General features: G+C 44.1%; 1 pseudogene; it reads right to left on the bottom strand.

Annotated features, from left to right (window-relative positions):
* Positions 1–24,149: 24,149 nt before the first annotated feature.
* LOC143998071 (SCAN domain-containing protein 3 pseudogene) lies at positions 24,150–26,024 on the bottom strand (annotated as a pseudogene).
* Between the last annotated feature and the right edge of the window lie 259 nt (positions 26,025–26,283).

Genomic DNA, 26,283 nt, shown 5'->3' with positions numbered 1-26,283 from the left:
GGCGTTCCAGGGACACATAGCCTGCACATACCAAGAATTACACCCCCAAATACATTATGCTGAGCAAAGGGTAAAGAAAAGATTACCTGTGGTTTTAGAAGTGCAGTTGTCCACAGGAGGATATCACTGGTCCAGGCAGCAGGCAGGGACTTGGTCAGCAACAGCGAACACAATTTTTCAGGCAGCAGGCGGGGATACTGTCCATATACAGTCCAGGGTCAGTGCAGAGATATTGTCAGCAGTGCCAAAAATATTGGTCCTGGTAGTAGGCAGGTCCATGTGGTATGGTCAGTGTGGCATGACAGCAGTAAGTCCTACAGGCAGCAGACAGAAGTAGAGCCTTGTTCAGGACAGAATGGGGATAGGGGTAGAGGCTTCTCCCTCCCAAATCTCTTCGAAGCCTCAGTCTCCAGACCCTAATCTAAGAATAAGAAAACAAAGAAAATTGTTTTCTTCATCCAGAAAAACTATACTGGAGCCCCTCACATATATATGTGAGACCCTGTGTTGAATCCCACTAGTCCAATTGCAGAATACAAGATCAGTCCAAGAGGCAGGCAAATATTGTGGTCAAACAGTCCAAGGTCAGTTCCAGATCAGGCAGCGGTATGTACAGAATCGGCAGGCATAAGAGTGTTCAAATAACAAGCCAGGGTCAGTTACAGAGCAGGCAGTGTGTAAAATATGAAATAATAAACGATATTTCAAAGTCTTAAGATCGACCAATCTTGTGCGACGAATTTCCTTAATTAGATCTGAGTCAGCGTAATTCAAAAATGTGTATTTGTACACATTTAAATACAAAAGGATGCTTACAAAAATAGTACAATGATAATCATTTGTATAAAGTTATTGCATGTGTGGAATAACTTTGTCTGCTGTGTAAAAGAGATGTATTAGCTTGCCTGCTTTGGTCTTTCAAGCACCCATCTGCCTCGTGGCGAGAGCAGAAAACAGGACCCCCTCCTCCCAGCACTTCTCATTATATTAACCAGGTTCTAATCTCCCGCCCGAAAGATAACTCCTCCTTTCCAAAGGTGGGGGCTAAGGAGTGATTGTTATAATCAATCTAACATATGTTAACACTTAAAGCACAACTCCACAGTCTACCATGACCGGATGTAAGGGGGAAGGGTGAATTTCAGACTCTAGGCAAGCTTTTAATGAACTGGCAGGAAATGGATATGAGAGAGGATTTCTGTCTAATACAAATATCGTCTCTTATTACATAGGAAAGACCTTCTAAAAACATATGTATAATGAACTAGATAAGTTTACATAAACAATATCACTTACATAGCCCTTAAAAGTATATATAAAATATACAATATTCATCAAAATCCTGACAGGTTTTAAATATTTACTTCTTCAATTATCGCAAGTCATAACATAGAAATTATTGTCTCAAAGTTCTTTCATACAGTATGGAAATATTATAATTCTGAATAAAGTATAATAAGCCAATTAATAATTTTAGATATTAAGAATATAACACAGTGGCATAAGGGGTGTGAAGGTGTATGAAGGCAGGAACTGAGGATTATGTTTACCATACTTCAAGAAATTTTTAGTGAAGTATGGTAACGCCAAAAACAGTCACCTATGCAGAGGCCTGGTTTTGAAGGACATTGTGCACCATGATAAGATGTGTCTTTTCTGACTCCTGCTCTGGTACACACCTTACATCTTTTTTTACGTCTTTGGCCTGTTGGTTTGGGAGGGATTTTATCGGGAAAGTGGCACTCCGAGAGTCGACTAACATCTGATCGGATATTTTCTGGTGGGCCGTTTGGGGAAAATAAGGGCAGTGATAACTTCCTCCTGGTAGCCAAAGAAACGTTTGGGGTTTTGGGTGGAGTTTTGGTAAATGACATAGGAATTGTAAATGGCCAACTGAAAAAAAATAAATTGCTACTTTTTTTTTTTTTTTTTTTTTGTACCAATGGTATGTCCGTCTTGTGGCAAGGTATGGTTCCATCATTTGGTCGTTGAAGTCGACTCCCCCCATGAACAAGTTGTATTCATAAATGTATTTTGTTTTTTTTACGGGGCCATTCCTTCTGGGGATTTCCACGAACGTATCATTGTGGATAGAAGACAACATGTATACATCCCTTCTGTCCCTCCACTTCACTGCCAGAATCTCCTTGTTTCTCAGACTTGCGGTTTCTCCTTTTCACAGCTTCTTATTCACAAGACTTTGAGGAAAGCCCTTCCGATTCCTTTTTATGGTGCCACATGCTGGCATCTTCTTCCGGAGAAGGTTGTGGAACAGGGGCAGAGATGTGTAGAAGTTGTCTACATACAGGTGGTAGCCTTTATCCAATAGGGAGTATATGAGGTCCCAAACCACTTTCCCGCTGGATCCCAAGTAGTTCGGACACTTCGGAGGAATATGTGTACCCTGTGGCTCGGTCGCATAATTTGTAGACCTTCATCCCATAGCGGGCCCTTTTGCTGGGCATAAATTGCTTAATTTTAAGCCTACCGCTAAATTTAATAAGGGACTCATCCACACGTGTTGGTCTGGGGCAAACAATTTGGGGAATGTTTGTGGAAAAATAATGAAGCATTGGTCGAATTTTGTAAAGCCTGTCATAATTTGGGTCATTTCGTGGAAGGCACTGGGTATTGTCGCTGAAATGTAAGAACCTCATGATCATCTGATACCTGGTTCTGGGCATTACCGCGGGGAAGAGCGGTGTGTGGTGGAGGGGGTTGGGTTGACCAATAGGTACGCAATTGTGTTTTTTTTTTTTTTTTGTTGAGTCCCATGTTAAATGTGAGGCCTAAAAAAACCTTGAACTCCTCCACTGTTGGGTCTCTCCATTCGTAGGGACGGGCATAATAAGATGTTGGATTTTTCAAAAGAAATTGTTGTGCATACAGGTTGCACTGGGCCACAATTGACGCCAACATATCCTCTGTAAAAAATTAAATTAAAAAAATCTATTGGGGTAAAATTCTCCGTGTCCACCTGGACTCCTGGCTGGGCAGTGAAAGGGGGAACATTGGCCTCTCCTGAATTAGGAGGAAGCCACAAGGGGTTCTGAAGGGCATAGGGAAGGCCGGCATGAGATGACACCCTACTGGTACTTGGCCTTTCTTGCCGGGGCACTGCGGTGGACGGCACTGCCTCACTAGAACGCCTTTGTTTGATGGGCCGGATATCTTCCTCTTCGGATTCAGTCAGTTTCACTACTGAGGACTGGCTCATAATTTGTCAGCTTCAGAATCCGAATCTGAAAGGCAATCTGAAGAGGAGAGCTCCCCGTTGCTTTCGTCGGTCGTTTAGACATGGTTGCTGGTGTTGAGACTGCACAGGTGTGTGCTAAGCCTGCACTGATGGGCACTTATGTGCACTGATTGATGACACAGATGTGCACTGATGAGTCGGCACAGATGTGCACTGATTGTACAGATGGGCGCTTTTGAGGCGGCACAAATGGGCACTGATTTATTGCACAGATGTGCAGATTTATGGCACGGGTGGGCACTGCTGAGTCGGCACGGGTGGGCACTGCTGAGTCGGCACGGGTGGCACTAATAGTAATACTAATCACTAAACAGTAATAGTAACTCACAGAATCTCTCTCCTCACACGCTGTCTGTGTGAGGAGACAGATTCGGCAATGGAAGATGATCTCATTTGTTTATTTGAGATCATCACCCATTGGAGGCGGCGATCGCGCTGTAAACGGCTGCTGTGATTGGCCATTTACAGCAATCTGTGATTGGCTGTGTCCCGGGGACACGGCGAACACAGATTTTCCCTGATGCGCGCTCCCTGGGAGCGCGCGGGGAGCCATTAAAGGGGACAACGTCAATAGACGTAGTCCCGGCAATCGAGATCCGCGCTGTAGCCGTCATTTGACTATAGCGCGGATCTCAGGTGGTTAAAAACGTGCTGCTGGCAGTGGGAGGGTGGATGATGTAGGGTATAATGCTAATGAGATCAGCTGGTCAACTCCTTCCTGTGTCATTACCTGCAGTCTGTAAAGACGTAAGACGGAAGCAATAGATACATTTAGAATCATGGATGGAGGACAGTAAGGTACGTGTCTGTAGATTTAATGGAAAGCTTTGATATTTTTGCAAAAAAGTACATGAACCCTATATTGGTACATAGGGGAGCAGGAATTTAGAAAAAAAGTGAACTTGGCCTTTACGTTTTATTAAATGTGCAGGCAGTATATGCTTCCCTGTGGCTTCCATGTTGTTGATTTGCATATGTATTCTGTTCCTCGGGCCACATCAACAACAATAGTTTAAATAATTCAGCCTTTCTGGCCGTAGCCGAAAAAGGGATGACCTTGCGCTGAAGTTCCGCTATTAACTTTGGGATTGTCCAAGTTCTGATGGAAGGAGCAGTGCCATGTACAGAACCCTTAACTGGCGTGGCAGGGAGCGAAGCAAAATCCTCACTGTCAGATGCATGCAACATGTTTGTTCCTGCAAATCAACAGTTCGACCCCCCCCCCCCCCCCCTTTCACACTAAGGGGCTGCAGCAGAGCTAAAAGAGCTACAGAGCTAAAAATGGCGCCTTCAAAGCACCCTGAAACAGCCACTGCTGTGTCTCCAGTCTGAAAGCCCCGGTGCGCTAGCAGGACGGTACAAAGTCCTGCTAGCAGCATCTTTGGAGCGGTGAAGGAGTAGTGTTTATACCGCTCCTCCACCGCTCCTGTCCATTGAAATCAATGGGGCAGCGCAGCTTTATCGCCGGCAAAGCGCCACCACAGCAGCGCTTTGTGGGTGGTTTTAACCCCATTTCGGCAGCTACGGGGGGTTAAAACTGCCCAGCTAGCGTCCGAATACTGCCACTAAACCGACGGTAAATCGCTGTTTTACCGCCGATGCCACCTCCGCCCCAGTATGAAAGGGGCCTAAGGATCAAAAAAAACGAGCGAGGTAATAAAAGCAGCAGGTGTAAGGCCGCGTACACACGCGCGGACTGTTCGCCCAACCTTGTTCGGCAAACAGTTTGTCAAACAGTCCGCTCAAAATTTGCATGAGCGGACTTGCCCACACACGAGCGGACTGTTTGACGAACAAGGTTGGGCAAACAGTTCGCTCAACTTTTGAAATGAGCGGACTCGCCCACGTAAGGAGGAGGCAAATCCGCCCATTTCGAGCGCGTGTACAGGTAGGCGGGGCCCGCGAAGGAGACGTCGCGGGCTCCGCCGCCTGGAATGGGCTTAAAGGGGAACCCCAACGCCGAAAAAAATCGGCGTGGGGGTTCCCCCCAAGTCCACACCAGACCCTTGTCCGAGCACGCTACCCGGCCGGCCAGGAAAGGGGGGCGAGCGAGCGCGCCCCCCCTCCTGAGCCGTACCAGGCCGCGTGCCCTCAACATGGGGGGGTGCCTTGGGGAAGGGGGGGCCGCGCGGCCCCCCCACCCCAAAGCACCTTGTCCCCATGTTGATGAGGACAAGGGCCTCTTCCCGACAACCCTGGCCGTTGGTTGTCGGGGTCTGCGGGCGGGGGGCTTATCGGAATCCGGGAGCCCCCTTTAAGAAGGGGGCCCCCGGATACCGGCCCCCCACCCTATGTGAATGAGTATGGGGTACAATGTACCCCTACCCATTCACCTGTGAAATAAAGTACAAATAAAAACACAACACAGGGGGAAAAAATATTTTATTGCACAGCCGGGGGTCTTCCGTCTTCGGGGGTCTTCTCGCCGGACTCCTCCGCTATGTGTGTGTAGCTCTTTTGCCAGCGGAGGAGTCCGGCTTTCTTCCTCCCCGCCGCCGGCCTCTTCTCCCGACTTCGGGGGTCTTGTCCCCCTCTTCGGTTCTTCTGCCGGGCCACCGCGCCTGGTCCGGTGGCCCGGTCTTCTGTCGCCGTCTTCCGTTCTTCTGTCGCCGCCTTCGGTTCTTCTGCCGGGCCACCGCGCCTTCTTGTAGCTCTTTTACAGGCGGTGGCCCGGTCTTCTGTCGCCGTCGCCGCCTTCCGTTCGTGTTCTTCTTCTTGTTCTTCTTGTTCTTCTCCAGGCGATGTTGACACGTCGCTCCCTCCGGCCGGAATGCCAGAGCCGCCCTGCGCTGTGACTTATATAGTGACAATGGGGCGGGGTCACATGGTATATGTCACATGGGTTGATGTCACGTGGTGACCCCGCCCCCTTACGATGTCATAGTCCCCATGTGACATCAACCCATGTGACCAACCCATGTGACATATACCATGTGACCCCGCCCCATTGTCACTATATAAGTGACCGCACAGCGCGTCCCCGGCATTCCGGCCGGAGAGCTCGTCGAGTCAACATCTCCAGGAGAAGAACAAGAAGAACAACACGAACGGAAGGCGGCGACGGCGACAGAAGACCGGGCCACCGCCTGTAAAAGAGCTACAAGAAGGCGCGGTGGCCCGGCAGAAGAACCGAAGGCGGCGACAGAAGAACGGAAGACGGCGACAGAAGACCGGGCCACCGGACCAGGCGCGGTGGCCCGGCAGAAGAACCGAAGAGGGGGACAAGACCCCCGAAGTCGGGAGAAGAGGCCGGCGGCGGGGAGGAAGAAAGCCGGACTCCTCCGCTGGCAAAAGAGCTACACACACATAGCGGAGGAGTCCGGCGAGAAGACCCCCGAAGACGGAAGACCCCCGGCTGTGCAATAAAATATTTTTTCCCCCTGTGTTGTGTTTTTATTTGTACTTTATTTCACAGGTGAATGGGTAGGGGTACATTGTACCCCATACTCATTCACATAGGGTGGGGGGCCGGTATCCGGGGGCCCCCTTCTTAAAGGGGGCTCCCGGATTCCGATAAGCCCCCCGCCCGCAGACCCCGACAACCAACGGCCAGGGTTGTCGGGAAGAGGCCCTTGTCCTCATCAACATGGGGACAAGGTGCTTTGGGGTGGGGGGGCCGCGCGGCCCCCCCCTTCCCCAAGGCACCCCCCATGTTGAGGGCACGCGGCCTGGTACGGCTCAGGAGGGGGGGCGCGCTCGCTCGCCCCCCTTTCCTGGCCGGCCGGGTAGCGTGCTCGGACAAGGGTCTGGTGTGGACTTGGGGGGAACCCCCACGCCGATTTTTTTCGGCGTTGGGGTTCCCCTTTAAGCCCATTCCAGGCGGCGGAGCCCGCGACGTCTCCTTCGCGGGCCCCGCCTACCTGTACACGCGCTCGAAATGGGCGGACTTTCCGAGCGGGAACAGTCCGCTCATTTCGAAAGTACAGCGGACAGGCCCACACACGGGCGGACTGTTCGCTCAAACACAGTTTCAGCGGACAGTTTTTCGGAATTTCCGAAAGACTTTGTCCGTCCAACTGTCCGCTGAAACTGTCCGCTGAAAGCCCACACACGAGCGGACTGTCCGCCCAAACACTGTTCAGCGGACAAGGTTGGGCGAACAGTCCGCCCGTGTGTACGCGGCCTAATAGAAAACAAACGGCAGGCAACCAACAATTTGTGAAGTGAATGTGAGAGACAGAAAACACTGAGCGCTTTTGAAGAGCTTTTCAGGCGTGTTTGAAGAGCTTATCATTAATTTCAATGAAGAGGGGTGTTTTTTCACCGCCCTGCCAGCACACTGCCCCATTGTGAAAGCATTCATTGATTTTAATGGAAATGGGTTTTTGTGAGCTTTTCAGGTGCATTTTTTTTTTTTTGCATGTAAGCGCCTGAAAAGTACCTCGGTGTGAAAGTGGCCTAAGAGTGTAACGAAGCGGCGTGAAATGTATGACTGCCAACTATAAGATACTTCCACTCGGGAGGCATTTTTCAGGTGTGTTGGCACTAAAAATAGTGCCTGAAAAAAAGCCTCATCTGCAATCCCAGTGTGAGCCTGAGCGCTTTCACACTGGGACGCTGCGTTGGCAGGACATCAAAAAATGTCCTGCAAGCAGCTTCTTTGAGGTGCTAAAGCGTCCCTCCCCATTGAAATCAATGGCCAGCACCGCCAAAGCGCCTGCAAAGTGCCATGGCAGCGGAGCTTTGCGGGCGCTTTTAACCCTTTATTCGACTGAAAAGCATTGCAAAAATGATGATTAAGCACTGCTTTACCGCCGACGCCAGGGCGATGGCAGTGTGAAAGGGCTCTAAGTGTCAATATTACATAACATTGAAATAACTAACATATTATGCATGTGTGGGACAACATTGAAAAAATTTAAAATAAAGCACACCTGATAACAGGTAATGCAGACATGTGACACTGAAGACAAGACTCGAACAGTGAGGTATATAGCCAGGTAATATACCACCTCGAATGAATACGAAAAGGCTAACCTGAAACCATGTGTGGGGGGAGATGTAAAGGGTTAGCAGTGTTGTGGGAGGGAAGTGAAGGGGCCCACTTCTGCTGGGGGGTGATGGGAAGGGGCATAGGACAGTACTGTGTGGTGGGGGGTGATGTGAAGGGGGGCACAGTTCTGTTGGGGGGTGATGTTTTAAAGGAGAATTGAAGACTGCTGTGAATAAAGGGGGTGTGTGTTGTGAAAGGAGGTTCACTACACTATTTAAATATAAAAGAACAAATGCAGCGCTTGGGAGAAAATATATAAAGATCCCTGGAGCAACCCCCAGGGATGAAAGGTGAGCTAGTGTCTGCTAATTAATCAAAAAACAGCAACAGGTACATACACAACAAATAGAAATGTGCTACAAAACTAAATGAGTGTTTCTGAAAAAAGCCCCAGAAACACCCGTGAAACTCAGTGTCACGAAAGTGTCTATATATAAATAAAAACCAGCAGTATATGAGCATACCAGTCCAAGAAAAGCAAACAATGTATAGGAAAGGCTTCCTCTCTCAGAAGATGTACAGTCCTATTGCAAGAAATTAAGAGTGACGCCTCTTCAAAATGGTGATGGACAGGATGGATGGATTACTCCATGTACCATTCACAACTGAATGTATATAACAGGAAGATTAGGTACGCTTACCACAAACGGTGGACACACACGCCGTATAGTGGTGGGTCAAACGAGCATTTAGACCATCCAATCCAGCGGGTCTTTTATAGGAGACGGCGATCTAAGAGTATGCTTTGACCACATCTCAGATGGTAAACGGTGGATGGCAGACACCAAAAAAGTTCCAGCAGGTAAATGTAGCTATATAAGAAATCAATCTCTAGCTGGAAAGGACTGTGGTACACCCAGAAAGGACTGTAGAACTCCCAGTGACATCCAATCAGGAATTTCAAATCATGGGGGAAAAAATGGAAGAAAAGGGCCTCCACATGCATGAATCTAGGACTGAAACAACTAATCGATTTAATCGATTACTATTTTCATAATCGATTAATCGGCCAGTAAAATAATCGTGTTAAAAAAAAACTAAAATGAGCTCTTGATAGTACAAAGAGAAAATGGCTACTGTAAAAATATTACTTTCACTGTTCTACAGTAAAAAAATAAACCCCTACAGTAGTGATTATCTGCTTTTTTTTTTTTTTTTTTTTTTTTTTTTCTACTATAAAGGGCTCATTTTCATTTTTTTTAACCCCATTATGTTACTAAACATCTTAGACCTGGTTCACAGCTATGTGTTTATTGGTGCTTTTTGCAGAAATGCACTACAGTTCATTTACATGGTTTCCTATGAGACACGTTCACATCTGAAAGGGTCAGGGACTTTCAACGCAAAATGGTGCTTTATTGGTTCAACATACTTCAATGGAGAAGCTGCAGAAAAAGCATGTAATGCATTTTTGCAGCAATTTGTGTTTTTTTTTTTTTTAATCTGCCCAAAAAAATGCAAAAATGTGAATTGCATTAAAATCACATGCGCAAAAATCAAAACGTACGGCAGAAACAGATCAAAAGCAAACTGCATAGGTGTATACCGAGCCTTATGCTGGCCACACTGATCAATTTTCAGATGAGAATATTCAGACGAAAAATCTTTGTACATTCGCTGAATGAAAGAATTTTGTTTGAAATTTTCACTTGTTTTTTACATTCTGCTTTTCAAATGAATGAAATTTCTGAACGAAAACCACAAACACCGTCTGAGAATTCCTTTTGACTAAGAAGTTTTCTATGATTTCCAAATTTTCCTGTCACTGTGGTTGAAAATGAACGTCAATTTGACTTTTTTTTTTTTTTTAAGGTTATTGACTGATTAATCGAAACAATCGGCCAACTAATCGATTATAAAAATAATCGTTAGTTGCAGCCCTACATGAATCCGAATTTTTATTTATTTAAAAATTAAATAAAAATGTACAGCCTCCAGTCATGGTAAGTACATAAAGTGATCACATAAAAAAATATATATTGTAGCGTGGTAGCTCTAGCGCAACGAGCTAGCAACCCGACATGTTTCAGACCATAGTCCATCTACTGGGGCATAAGACCCAAAGCTTGCTACCACGCTTATTTAGTGATGTTTGAATAGATTACAAACAGATCAACTGTGTTCGGCTGAGAGCAGGAAACTCTGATGACAAATCATGAGTTATTCCTGCATGTCAGCGCCTCCTCACTAGGTGATTTACTGCTGAGAGCCAATCAGGATGTAAAGTGTCTAGCTCCATGGTCACATGATCGCGCTGGAGCCGCTGACGTCATTGCGCACCGGTTGTTTGCGCTCTAAGCCTCATTTCAATTCCCCTGCAGGGAAGGAGGCTATTGGCTGGCGGGGTCCGCGGTGGAATAACCACCCCTGTCAACTCCAGATCAGCAACGCCGTCATCGCGCACCGGTAATGTGCTCCCAGGTCTCACAGTGATTCCAGCACTGGCGAAAATTTCTGTGATTGGCTAGGCACCGAGGTGGGGGAATTCTAACCCATTGTTTGTGACCACGGAGTGCCGCTAAACGTGTCATAGGACTGAAGGTTTATATAAAACAGCAGTTTGACGTGCAAGAGGAGACAACATCACACAGTGAATAAAATAAACAAACCCCAGCTGACACTGGAACACTGTGTATACAAATTCATTACAACAATAAAGTGTTAAATAAAAAATATACGTATATTAGAAGCAGGGATATGATATTTTACTATAGTACAAATGTCTCAAAACATGGTGTGAGAGGAATATACAGGCAGACATATTTCAAAAATACTTCAAGTGATTCAAACTGTATGTGATATTTGTGGGTCAACAAGGAGATATTGTGGTTTGGTATCTAGTGATCTGGGGAACTTTGTCATGGCGAGATTATATATGAAAGTGTGATCATAAGTAGAAGTGTTTTAGCAACGAATTAGTATTATGAAAAACCTATAATCATGATTATAACTGTATAAGAATTTAACCTATGTTTAGATAACAAATATTGATTGGATACCCGAAATTATACATGTATCCGTATAGATAATAATTGTATGTGATATTGTTTGATATATATCTAACTTGTGTCCTTTCTAAATGGACTAAAGATTAATAGATATACATTGATATGCATATATATCACCATTTTATGCAAGTGAATTAATCAATTATGCTAAGCGTATTTGATAGTATGTAGTTAGTAGAATTCCCAGTTTGAGAGATTATTTTCACTAAGGTACAAAAAAAATACACAATATAAAATTAAACATATCAGTTATAGAGATAAAACACCAAACACATGTGAGACACCTGGTGGTTGAAGGTGCTATTACCTTAATGATCACCTTTCCCAGTAGTCTCGTGATTTTAAGTCTGCCTGCCAATAGGAAAGGGACACACACCCTCTGGGCAGAACTTAGTATAATTTTATGATCTTTTTGTTTAAGAGGATATTTAAGAAACTAGAAAGATGGCCAAATGGAGGAGAGCTGGGGGGAGAGAGTCAGGGGTAAGCTTAGGGACCCCCCCCCCCCTGAGAAGGGACACTGGAAGACTCCCAGACAGACTGACCCTCATGCACCATGCACATACACATTTTTACATTCATGAAGATCCCTGCTCCTTGGAACTCGGAGGTCACACAAAGTAATTCCTCTGTAAAAAGGATCCATGTTGAAGCCACGGCAGCCATCTTAAAATTCCTGGTAGCCAATCGGAATGGGTAAATATACCACATTGATAAGTATGTTTATCATCTATTCTATGTTCTCTTAAATATAGATTTTTTTTTTTTTTGAATATTCTATTGAAAATATTTCTCCCAAATCAATAACCGCCTTTTAGATTTTTTTTCTTTAAATTCTATTTTTCATTATAAATTTATTTTTGCATAGATGCCAATTTTATTGATAAACAAATGTCTAATTTCACATTGTTAACCACTTACTTACCTGCAGTATAGTAACGGTTGGACGTGTAAAATACAGACATTCTGTTTAATTGTCAATTATTAAAAGGTTATTGATTCTACCGAGAAGTGATAATTTGTGTCCAAGGTACTACTACGCCCAGTTTGAGGGTGTTTCCATTAATTGTCAAAATGATCAAGTAATGCAATCTGTATGTTAATTTCATGTAAATATTCATTTTCTGTCAACCAATAAATGTAACTGTTTTGTATGATCACTCGTCTCCGTGATGTATAGACTGTCATATAGATTTTTTCTGTATCTTAAAAAGATCTTCGTTTAAAAATTACTTAATAAATATTGTGCGGGAAAATGTCCTTTAAAAAGCACAACACACCGATCCATGGATCAACTGAGAAAACGCTGGTCAGACCTGAAACTGAGGGAGCACGAGCAGTACATAAGGATCAAGCATGTTCTTGACAAAAGTAAGTAGTTGTCGTGTGTTCATATGATTATTATTGCTTGCATACTGCTCCATGTGCTTTGAGTTCATGTTGTGCATTTTAAAATGGCCACTTTCAAGTTCATGGTTTCATTAGTTCGTAGGAAACATCGTTCTTCCGGTAAGTATTCCAGCTGAACAGTGTCCCCAATAATGTTATGACCTTGAAGCTCGGCCAAAATAAACAATTAAACAACACTTCCAAACAATGTTTCATATTGTTAATTCTGCCCTCTGTGTGCTAATTCTTTATTTTTTTTCCAATCTCATAGAGGAGAGAAGACTCGGCAAGTATGAGTACACCAGGGACCCCACCCCTCACAAAGGACAACTTCCAAAAGCACAAACCGAGGAGCAGGAGGAAGGAGAGATCGTGGAGGTTGTGCAAATTGTCACCACAACAGGTGAGTGTGGGAGAACACAGCTTCTGGTAATCGTCAATGTATGTCACCATATTTATATTACATGGTGTTTTTTTTTTTTTTTTTTTTTTGTTTTGTAGGTGATGTGGAAGAAGATTCCTGTTTTACCAGTGAAAGTGCCCAGATCGGGGAGATAATGGGGTGCAATCAGGATTGGAAACATATCCTGCAAAACATCAATGATGTAAATCAAAAATTGAAGAACATCATTGATGTTTTGGGGAGAGTGTGAAACACCCAAAACTAGATGGGGTCTTTTTTTTTTTTTTTTTTTTTTTTTTTTTAATTCTCCAAACAAAATGTTGTTGTATTTCTCAAAATTCTACATTTGGAAGATGCAGAGTGTGTAAACATGCATTATCTCCCTTCATGGGGGATCAATGTACGTGTTTTGTGTAAAGTGTCTGAGATGAAGGGGTTGCAGCCCCAAAGCATGTACATCGATTCCCCCATGATGGGAGATAGCACATGTTGACACACTGTGTGCATCTTCCAAATTTGGATTTTTCAGGGGTGACACCCCATGTGATGAAGGCAATATCAGCCCAGTTTGTACATACTCATGTCTGATATTGTCTTCACTTTTCAAAGTTGAACTTTGTAAGTTCCTGTGTTCTGTATTTTACAGTTAGATACATGCCTGTTTACCCAAAAACACCAAGTAACCCAAATTTCTATTAAACTCTGTTTTTGAAACACACAATTTCTTGGTTGGTTGTATAAACCTTTTCAAAACGCACATGTGAATGTGCTTGTATTAAAAAGTTAAATTATCAACAATGTGTGGCTTCCTTTTTTCATTGCAACAAAAATGTATTTGGAGTACAATTTTTGAGTTTGTGCTGAGGAGTGTGATTTACTAAAGTCAACTCCACTTTGCACTCCACTTTGCACTCCACTTTGCACTCCACTTTGCACTCCACTTTGCACTCCACTTTGCACTCCCCTTTGCACTCCCCTTTGCACTCCCCTTTGCACTCCCCTTTGCACTCCCCTTTGCACTCCCCTTTGCACTCCCCTTTGCACTCCCCTTTGCACTCCCCTTTGCACTCCCCTTTGCACTCCACTTTGCACTCCCCTTTGCACTCCCCTTTGCACTCCCCTTTGCACTCCCCTTTGCACTCCACTTTGCACTCCACTTTGCACTCCACATTTTGACAATCGTGCCATTTTCCTGCCATGGTGCTGAAAATGAGCACGATTTTGGTCAGTAATGCACTACATACATTAGTTACCAAAAAAGGTGTGTGTGTGTGTGTGTGTGTGTGTCAGACCCACAACATAATAAGATTATCTGAAGAAGAGACTGTCCCCTCATCTCGCTCTGAACTTGGGTTTGCACTGTTGATGAAAAAACCTAATTATACCTAGGGGACACCTAAAACCAAGCCAAGCAGTAAATGAAGGAGTTTCAGATCAAAATGTATTTTTAAAATGCCGCTCAGACATTGTCTGGCATATCAATGGCCCCCCTACCCACAAAGTAGTCCATGTATTGTGTTCTAACATCATGGGCGCTTTGGGGGGGCAAGCCCGGATGAGTATGTTGAAGTCCTGTGAGGTTATCTGCATTTTCCATCAAGTCTGCTTCTTGTTGGCTAACTGAGACCGCATAGTTCACAGAACCTTTTTTTCAAATAATTGTGAAGAACACAGCACGCCAGCACTATGTGATTCAGTTTGTATTCCGCCATGTGAATAGGCGTAAGAAAAAGGCGGAACCGGCTGGCCAGTATACCAAAAGTGTTTTCCACCACTCTTCGGGGCTCTGGACAGGCAGAAATTAAAAATACTCTGGTCTGGGGGTGAGGGTCCTCATGGGGAAAGGCCACATCAGATGGTTCACCAGGGCAAACGCCTCATCCGCAACGAAGACGAACGGGAGTCCTTCCTGATTCTCCTCTGGGGGTGGCAAGCCCAGACTGCCACTCTGGAGACACCAGTAGAACTCTGTCTGTGCGAAGACATCTGTCCATTTTGCCCCATGTCCACATACAAAAACTCATGTGTCGCACACACCACCGCCAACATCACGATACTATGAAACCCCTTGTAGTTATAATAGTACGACCCCGAGTTGGGTGGTGGGACGATGCGGATGTGCTTTCCATCTATTGCTCCTCCACAATTGGGAAAGTCCCAACGACTGGCAAAGTGGGAGGCCACAGTCTGCCATTCTTGTGGCGTTGAAGGACACTGGAGTGAAACAAGAACAAAAATTAGTAATTTGACCAATCAACATTACAAGCAGATTAGACATAAACATTCTGTGACAAAATTAGTATAACCTTTTGGGAACTGAGTATTTAAAGTCTAATGTCCCCTTATGAGAGTCATCACCCCCCCCCATCCCCCCACATATGATGGGCCCTTGATAAAAATTGAGGGGGGGTGTTTAGGACAGGTAACCCTCTCCACTTGATTGAGAGCTGAATGGCTAAATAATGTGTGCTACTTTGGGAAGCCCCTCCTTAGTTACACTATTGGCAGCCCACCGGACAGGTAAGAAGTGTCATAATACCAAAAAGAAACCAAAATGGAAGCACTTTTTGACATTCTGCTATTACATATCCAGATAATTAATAGGTTAAAAAAAGCTTTTTAAAGTATTGAGGCAGGCCCTTGCACTACTTGCTTAGATGAATTCATCCATAAATGTGAGCATCAAAAAGGTAGGTATAGTGTGTATTGAGTTTGGTAAAATCAGATAGAGGATTGCTAGCAGTTGGGGGGGAGGGGGGTTCCTAATGAGTTTGGCACAACCCCCTCCCAAAAAAAAAAATCACTCTGCATGAATCGAAGCACACACATCACATTTGTAGACAATTTAGGGGAAAGCAATACTATGGAGCTGACAAAAGACATTGGTAAGTGACTAGACTATAGTTTTATGGGCCAAGAAGAGCATGGTGGGGAAGTTAGTGAGGCAAATATGCCTGAGGACAAAAGGGCAGAGTATATGAATTGGAGCATATTGCAATGATGGTAATTGGGGAATGAGGAAAGAAATGCAAGACATTAGCAATCATGAAATACATAGAATGTGATGTTAAAGGATAAAACTTAGCTTCATATAGTCCTTCTGCAGGACCTGAATGATTGCAGAACAGGTCTCTGGAATAATGAGCCCCAGAGCCTGGGGGGAGATGCATATAGAGAACTTGAGGTCCTGAAGGCTTCGCCCTGTCGCCAAGTAGTGCAACGTGGCGATGAGACTCTGCTCCGGATTGATGGCTTGCCGCATGCAGGTATCCTGCTGATAAAAGGGGTCAGCAAAGCCAACAGACGGTGAAAAACGGGGTCCGTCATCCGGAGATAATTCCTGAAATCATCAGGATTATTCTGCTGGATCTCACGGAGCAAAGGCATGTGCGAGAACTGCTCACGCTGGCACAACCAATTCTTGGTCCACAAACGCCTCCCCTCCCTGTTCATGGACCAGGCTTGTGTCAACGTAACAACCCCAACACGAAGCCCCTGCACAGCATAAACTCTACCACGAGTACGTAGAGGAAACATGGTTTGAAAACGGTCGGCTCGTCAGAACGGACACCAGAAAGCACCGATAAACAACAAGGCCTGATAGAACGACCTGAATAGCAGAAGCAAGCAGACAATAAGAAATGCCTTTCAAAGCGTATTATACCAAGATATAGTCCACAATGATCAACAAATACTTACTGACTGCACGCACTGATTATCAGATACGCAAAGACCAGCACAAACTGAAGAGCGGTAGCGATCTGAATCACAAATCTGAAAAGCGCGAATCGTCTCTCACCAAACTTCTACTAACACGCGATGGACACGAGATCAGCAGAAGGAGCCCAAAGGGTGCCGGACGTGGAGCTGAACTTCCCTTTTCTAGTCCTGCCGTACACGGCTTACGTCGCCGCGTTCTTGGCAACCGCTAAATCGGACAACTTGGTCCGACCGTGTGTATGCAACAGTTTCGGGCACAATCCGTCGGACAAAATCCGACGGATTTGGTTGGAAGAATGTCTGACCGTGTGTACAGGGGCTAAGGCTGGATTCACACCTATGCAGCTTTAGTACTTTTTGCATTTTTCAGATTTGCACTACAGTCCATTTAGCATGGTTTCCTATAGAACACGTTCTGTAGTGCAAATCTGCAAAATGTAAAAAGCACAAAAAAATGCCATAGGTGTGAATCTAGCCTTAGGCTCGATTCACATCTATGCATGTTGCTTTTGAGCGTTTTTGCGGTGCTTGTCGCGTTTTTGGACAAGCATTTTTACGGCAATTTTGCTGCGTTTTTTTTTTTTTTTTTTTTTTTTTTTTTTACACTGTGGTTGCTTAGCAGCCAGATATATGCAGTGAAAAAAGAAAAAAAACGCAAATCACGGCAAAAACGCTATATATATATATATATATATATATATATATATATATATACGCAAGAAAGTATATTATACGTGTACAACCCTATATACTGTACACCTATACCAGTTAAAAGGACTTTGCAGTGACACAAATCGCTAGCTATTAGGGCCACAAGTCTCTCCCTGCTCCACACAGCAACCTCTCCCTATAATGACATAAGAGAGAATGTAAAATGGCTGCCGGATCGGGTCTATTTACAAGTTAGGGGGAATGTCCAATTGTCCATGTGCTGAAATGTCTCAATTGGTTGTCCTGTACCCCATGATGGATGGGTCAAAGTTCTTTCACACTGTAAACAGTTAAGTCCGCCGTGCGAACAGCGGCAATAGTCCGCCGATCAGGCGAATCTCGAACAGGCAAAATTTGCCGCGAACCGGCTGCCGGGCGAACCGTTCGGCCATCCCTACATAGGAACACCCATGTATACTGTATTTGTGTTTAACTTGTTGCTAGTAAAAGAGTCAGATTTTCTTTGGTGCCCTGAATTGTTTTATTTGAAACTGAAAACAATGTTTGTTAAAGGAATAAAACACAGTATATGTGGACTCGCAGTCAATGTTGCATATGTATAAGCAGATCTAATCATTGAGGACAATCCTCATCAGATAGCTTGAACTCACCAATACCGATTTCCATCCACAAGATGCTTTTATTATGAACAACAGATTACAGCAGATGACAGAATACAAACAGATGAACAGGTTGTGGTATTGTTCTGTCAAAAGATGATATTTTCTGTAGCTTACAATGTGGAATACATGTGCTCAGCTACATGAGGCTTGTTACTCCATTGATGACACAGGAAGTACAAAACACAGGAAGATGGGTGGAGCATTGCATGCAAAGCAAGTATGTCATACCACAAGGGGAAAAACTTGAGAACACAAATGCATTAGCACAAAAGGTCACTAGATGGCAGCATGTGAACTAAACCTAAATGTCCATAGAAAAATGGTTAGGAAAACTATATATATATATATATATATATATATATATATATATATATATATATATATATATATATATATATATATATATATATATATATATATATATATATATATATATATTTTTTTTTTTTTTTTCTATGCCCCGTTGGTTGTCGGGGTCTGCGGGCGGGGGGCTTATCGGAATCTGGGAACCCTCTTTAATAAGGGGGCCCCCAGATACCAGCCCCCCACCCTATGTGAATGAGTATGGGGTACAATGTACCCCTACCCATTCACCTGGTGAAAAAAGTGTAAATAAAACACAGTAGGTAATGAGAAGTCTCTGGACGGCCGCACTCCAAAACAAAATCGGTGCCTTTATTCAAAAAAAAATCACAGGAGCACTACAAGTGACATCACAGCAAGAACCAACAGCTAACGCATTTCACACTACAGAGTGCTTATTCATAGCTGACAAACATGAGGGCAAACAACAAATAAATAGGGTATTGCAATTTGACAAGGGGGCGGAGCCATGTAATGATCCGATCAAAAAATGAAAACATCACCTGGTTCCTGGCCCACCTAGTCCATCTGATTCCATTTGACAAGAAACAAAGGCTCTTACGCCGTGTACACACGTAGCCGACTATCCGACAGACTTAGTCTGGCGGACTTCCCGCCAGACTGTCCGTTGGACTTTCCGAACGGGCTACTTGCCCACACACGGAACTTTTTCAGCAGACTAATACAGCGTACTAAGTCCGCCGTACTATCCGCCCTACTTTTGAAATGAACGGAGTCGCCCACACACGCGGAGGAAAGTCAGCTCATTTTGAGCGCGTCTCCAGGTAGGCGGGGCCCACGAAGGAGATGTCGCTGGCCCCGCCACCTGGTAGGGACTTAAAGGGGAACCCCAACGCTGAAAAAAATCGTTGTGGGGTCCCCCCAAGTCCACAACAGACCCTTGTTCGAGCACGCTGGCCGGCCAGGAAAGGAGGGGCGAGTGCCCCCCCCCTCCTGAAGCCGTACCAGGCCGCGACATGGGGGGTGCCTTGGGGAAGGGGGGGCCGCGCAGCCCACCCCAAAGCACTTTGTCCCCATGTTTAATAAGGGGGCCCCCGGATACCGGCCCCCCACCCTATGTGAATGAGTATGGGGTACAATGTACCCCTACCCACTCACCTGTAAAATAAAGTACAAAAAAAAACACACAAGATAAAATAGTTTATTGCACAACTTCCGGGGGTCTTCCGTCTTCGGGGGTCTTCTCGCCGGACTCTTCCGCTATCTTCTAGCTCTTTTGCTAGCGGAGGAGCCCGGCATTCTTCGACGCCGCGGCCTCTTCTTCCGACTTCGGGGGTCTTGTCCCCCTTTTCCGGTCTTCTGTTGCCGCTGCCGCCTTCCGTTCTTCTCCTGGAGATGTTGACTCGAAGCTCTCTCCGGCCGCAATGCCAGAAGAACAACGGAAGGCGGTGGCGGCGACAGAAGACCGGACCACCGCCTGTAAAAGAGCTATAAGAAGGCGCGGTGGCCCGGCAGAAGAACCGAAGAGGGGGACAAGACCCCCGAAGTCAGAAGAAGAGGCCGCGGCGACTAATAAGAATACCGGGCTCCTCCGCTAGCAAAAGAGCTAGAAGAAGATAGCGGAGGAGTCCGGCGAAAAGACCCCCGAAGACGGAAGACCCCCGGAGCTGTGCAATAAACTATTTTATCTTGTGTGTTGTGTTTTTTTTTGGTACTTTATTTTACAGGTGAATGGGTAGGGGTACATTGTACCCCATACTCATTCACATAGGGTGGGGGGCCGGTATCCGGGGGTCCCCCTTATTAAAGGGGGCTCCCGGATTCCGATAAGCCCCCCGCCCGCAGACCCCGGCAACCAACGGCCAGGGTTGTTGGGAAGAGGCCCTTGTCCTCATCAACATGGGGACAAGGTGCTTTGGGGTGGGGGGGTGCGCGGCTCCCCCTTCCCCAAGGCACCCCCCATATTGAGGGCACGCGGCCTGGTATGGCTCAGGAGGAGGGGGCACTCGCTCGCCCCTCTTTCCCTGGCCGACCGGATAGCGTGCTCGGACAAGGGTCTGTTGAGGACCCCGCCTACCTGGAGACCCGCTTGAATGAACGGACTTTTCTCTGGGTGGGAAAAGTCTGTTCATTTCAAAAGTATATCAGACTGGCATACGCACGGCCGGATTGTCCGCCGAAATGCGAGTCCGGCGGGAAGATTGGAGTGCAAAACTACTTTCTAAGTCCGCCGTACTATCGGGTCAAAAAAGTATGCCGGAGGCTACACACGGGGGGGATTGTCCGGCGGACTTGAGTTTGCTGGACTTTTCCACCCGATTGTTTGATCGTGTGTACGCGGCATTAGTGTGAATCAAATAAGACAATCAGTGTTTTTGCAAAACCAAGACCTTGATCAACATTCACTGCATGGAGCAAGGTGCATACATATATTCTTAAATTTAAAAAACTTTATATAAAAAAAAAAAAAAAAAGTGTTATGTGAAAAATAAAATAAAAATAATGTAAATAAAAACAGTGAAACAACAGTGCAAGTTTAAACATGAGTAAAATGTCCATGAAGGTGTGTAAAATAAGTGACTATATATTCATTAGACTTAATGTAGCATTACTTAATTCATATTTTTTTAAAGTGTATATACCTATATAGACGTGTGTGTGTGAACACATGCATATGTATAGTAATAAATAAATAGTATATGAGCCACTTGTGTATGTGGAACAGTGTAAGTATAAACGCGTAACAACAAAATGAGTGTGAATATAAATGACAATACATAGGCTGAACGTAAAAATGGGGCATCCAAAAAATCTGGTATGCACCATACATGTAAAGACGTCTCCACATACAACGGACAGACCAGGAACAACACGATGCACGTATATACATACAAATCAAACACCCCATAGTTCAATAGTCAATGTATGCATGACTGTTATGCTGTGTAAAAACAAGTATCAAAATATGCAAAGAAAAAATTTACTAAATAAATACATAAACGTAAATCAAAAATGTTTACATAAAAAAGATGTTTGTGTAAAGAGTTAAATGAAAGATGGTTGATCAAGCCAATGGCATGGAAACTAAATGAATCCTACACTATCAATGTCATGTTGCCACCAACTAAAATCGGCGCAGTATTTCAATAATCGGGCACATGCCATCAAAACCTAGCAGTCTGCAAACCGGCATCAAAAAAGTTTTATCGGCCCTTAGATGCAGAGGCTGGATAAGTACCCCAGTTGTATAATGCAGACAAACACCATCGGTGTAATGCCTTGGTGATCTGACCGATTCAGTGAAGCTCTAATAAAATGTAACAAAGCTACTACATGATGGTTTGTATGTAGAATCACATCAATCAATCGAGATTCCATGAAACTCTAAAAATGCATGTGTCGGCGGCCTAGAAACGGTTAATCCTTGTATGTGTAAAAGAGGCTGAATGTTAAACGATCTCAATGGTGTGCTGCAATCAAGCACAACCAGCATGATATCGAAGCAACCAACTGTGCTCAATAATGCTGGCCATACACGGTTAGAATATCGTTCGGAAAAAACGTTTGCAAATTGTAAAATTTGTCGAACGTGCATGCGAAAACGCCAACATTGTATTAATAGATGCCGCTCAATATTCGACATATTATCACTCGATAACAACATCAATAGTACAATTGCCTTCGATCGATTATATAAGCAGTGGAAACGCGCATGCGCTGTAGATTTTTCAAACTATATTTTAGTTCGATTACACTACTAATTGTTCGAAAATCAATCCGTTTTTGCGAAAAAATCCAACATGTTGGGGTTTTTTTTCGGTACAAAATTTGCATTTTGAGAATCTAAATGTAAGCACTAACGTTTCGAATTTCCAACGATCGAGCATAGCGGACGTTTTTCCGAACAATATTCTAACCATGTATGGCCAGCATTAGGCTATAACGATATGATCTTAACGTTTGTGGGATAGTTAAACCAAAGTAGAAAAAATAAAGAAAAATAAAAGTGTGACTATAAATGAAGTTATACATTTCCACAGACTATAGAAAAACATGCATATAAACCTGGATCATAAACAATTCTGCCAACTTATAAACAGACAAAAATGTCATTTTATACAGACGCATAAACAAATGGGATCCTCCAGATATTTGTATACCCTCTAGCATATACATAGACATAATTATAACACATATGAACCCTCATAAAAATAAAACCCATAGAATAAAACCAAATACACATGAAGCATGTAGAAATGTATGCAGAAGTGTCTGCCAAGTATTAATGCCATCTAATCTTGACCAAGGGGACACTATATAATGAAAAAATAATAAGTATAAAGGTAAGAACATATAATCCTTTGGTAGACATACAAATATACTATAAATATATCAATGAGACAGCAAAAATACCTTGTAAACCGCCTGGTATCAGAAGTGTAAGAAATCTAAATTAATTCTAATGTGAATACAACTCATTAACCCAGGCCGAAAAAGGGTTAGATAACGGCAGAAACCTTCCAATATGAAACCCCCCCCATAATAAGTGGACCAGCTGAAAAAAAGCTAATAAATATAACCAATGGAGTGTGCATTAAGGGGGGAATCTATTGGGAAAGGATACAAGTATACCATAGCAAAATGAAATACGGTAACCAGTGTCAGAAGAAGCAATGATATGATGGATAAATCAATGAAAAAAGGATAAAAATTAAGTATAGAAAATGGGAACCTGACTAAACGACAACTTTTACTCATAAAAATGGGAGACGTCCCATTCAAAGTTAAGTCAGAATTCTAGTATTGAGAGAAAAAAATCCCAAAAACTTAACGTCTGCTAAGTATTTGGAACCTGTCACCTCCTCTCTTGGGAGTGACAATTCTTTCAATACCCTGGATCGAAAGGCTAGTGGTGCCCTTGTCATGGGTGTGAATCCAATGTTTGGCTACATTGGTGGTTCTGTTTTTCTCAATATCATATAGGTGGTCGTGTAACCTGTCTTTTAAGTGAAACGTGGTGCATCCCACGTACTGTATCTGACAGGTATCACACGTAATCACGTTACGTATATAAGGAATTGAGTGTTAATAAAACAGGGATTATCAAAAGTATTACCACTAACACACAATTTAACTTGTTTCCCTCTCTTGATATGGCGACAATAATTACATCCTCCTTTTCCACACTTGAAGTTCCCTTTAAAGTGTAGCCAACTAAACTCTGATCTATCTGAAGTAAATGGGCTTGGTGATAAAAGGCTGCCCAATGTTGGAGCTCTTCGGGATACCATTTTAATGCCATTAGAGAGGATCTTGTTATAAATAGAATCATTATACAGAATGGGGAGATATTTAGTAATGATCTTCTTAACTTTAGTGTATTCTAGGCCAGTGGTCCCCAACCTTTTTGGCACCAAGGCCCGGTTTTGTGGAAGAATATTTTTCCAAGGCCCGGTGGGGGGGGGAGGAATCGCGATGTGGTGCGTTATCGGTTCAATCATCCTGATACCATAATATCGGGACGATTGAAGTGCATTATTTATATTATTACAATATAATACAATGATTATATAGTTCCACTCAATGTAATGTAGAATCAGTGGGAGCCCCAAGCTTGTTTCCCTGCAACTAAACAGTGTTATGGTGTCAGGGTGACTGAAGCACGTTATTTCTATTACATTGGAATATAAAATGAAATAGTTCTACTCACCATAATGCAGAATCAGTGGGATCCCTGAGCTTGTTTTACTGCAACTAGGCGGTCCCATCTTGGGGTGATAGGAGACAGTGACACTCGAAGTGTGTTGCTTATGTCCAGTCTGCTCCGTAATCTTGTTTTGGTTGCTGTCACTGCAGAAAATCCAGCTTCACAAAGATAGGATGTTGGAAATGGCAGCAAGCTTTTCAGCGCTTTTGTGGCAATTGCAGGATATTCTGCCTTGACTTTAATCCAGAACGTATGGAGGTTTGAAGTCGTCTCAAACATACTTTTAAGGCCACCATCATTTGCGATCTCAAGCAGTTGATCCTCTTCTAGCACGGACAGAGTGGATTCACCTGGCTTATTCACAAATGGGTCACGGATCCATTCCTTCCCAATTCGGGGGTCTTTTGAGGATGGGAAATAATGCTCAAATTCATTTGAAAGCTGATAGAGGTGATCATGCACCAGCTGTGTGAAAGAAGGTTCTGGCTCAGTCTCTTTCAAAAGCTCTGATAAGGTTGGAAACATGTCAAAAATATTATTGTTGACTCGTCGCCCCCATAATTCCAGTTTGGCTTTGAATGCAGCCACTTTATCAGCAGACTTAAACACAGTTCTCATTCTCCCCTGAAGTGACAGATTGAGTTCGTTGAGCAGGTTAAATATGTCACACAAGTAAGCAAGTTTTGTGACCCATTCTGTGACACTGAAATGTGCTGCAAGTGGTGACTGTTTTTCAGAAAGAAATCTCTGGAGCGGCTCTCGTAACTCAAACACTCTGCTCAGTGATCTACCTTTAGAAAGCCATCTCACTTCTGTGTATAAGAGAAGACGAGTGTGCTCTGCATCCATCTCCTCACAGAGCTGTTCGAACAGACGTGAGTTAAGGGCATGTACTTTAATGTGGTTGATTATTTTAATCACAGCCTGCAAAACGTTGTTCAGTTCAGGTGACATTTTTCGGCTAGCCAGCATTTCTCTATGGAGGACACAGTGCGTAGACTCACATTCGGAAGCAACCTCCTTGACCCGAGTGGTAAAACCAGAAAGCCGCCCAGTCATGGCAGCAGCTCCATCCGTGCATACACCAACACAAAACGACCAATTCAGTTTTCCTGACATATACTCATTTAAAGAATTGAACAATTCTGCAGCTGTGGTGTTGGTCGGCAAGAAGAGTGCACATAGCATATCCTCATGGACATCCTCCTGGAAAACATATCGAACAAAAACAAGCATTGTTGCCTTGTTGTCAACATCAGTAGACTCATCGACTTGTATGGCATACCATGGTGACTCCTTAATTCTCTCTATCAGTTGCGTTTCAATATCCTCTGCAATTTCATTTATTCGTCTAGCTACAGTGCTAGCCGAAAGAGGAACATGCGCCACCTTTTCAACCGCAGCCTCTCCTAAAATTTCACGGCAAATGTCCTTTGCAGCAGGCAGGATCAACTGTTCTCCGATTGTAAATGGTTTCTTAGATTTAGCAATACGGTTAGCCACTAAGAATGAGGCTCTCAATGCAGACGCATTTATCGAAGAGGTGGTCTTCAATAATTGCTTCTGTCCTTCGTGTTCACGTTTTTTTCTTTTGAAAAACTCAACCGGCTTGTCTTTTAATGAAGGGTGTTTGGTCTCCATATGGCGAAGCAGTTTTGAAGGTTTCATGGCTTCATTGGATAGCCGCTCACCACATATTATACAAAGCAGGTTTGGAGAATGTGAATCACCTGATGCAATGAACCCATAATTTAAATAGGACTCTTGGTATTTTCTTTTAAATGCAGCTTTCTTTTTGTTTGCAGTCTTAGAACAGTCTTCTGTTGTCTCATCATTGGGTCTTTGCCCCTTTTCAAAAAAGCTCTGCAGTGACATTTGTTTTTTACTCATTTTGGCTAGTTGGCAAAGCCTGCCACCAGATGGGAATTGCCACTGCTGTGGCCTGTCTTCAGATGGGAATTGCCACTGCTGCGGCCTGTCTTCAGATGGGAATTGCCACTGCTGCGGCCTGTCTTCAGATGGGAATTGCCACTGCTGCGGCCTGTCTTCAGATGGGAATTGCCACTGCTGCGGCCTGTCTTCAGATGGGAATTGCCACTGCTGCGGCCTGTCTTCAGATGGGAATTGCCACTGCTGCGGCCTGTCTTCA

This window comes from Lithobates pipiens, unplaced genomic scaffold, assembly GCF_037356315.1.
Source record: "Lithobates pipiens isolate NorthernLeopardFrog02 unplaced genomic scaffold, aLitPip1_a1.2 Scaffold_19, whole genome shotgun sequence".
Taxonomy (NCBI): Eukaryota; Metazoa; Chordata; class Amphibia; order Anura; family Ranidae; genus Lithobates; species Lithobates pipiens.
Note: the sequence above shows the minus strand (reverse complement) of the source record. Positions and strands in the feature narration are given on the sequence as shown.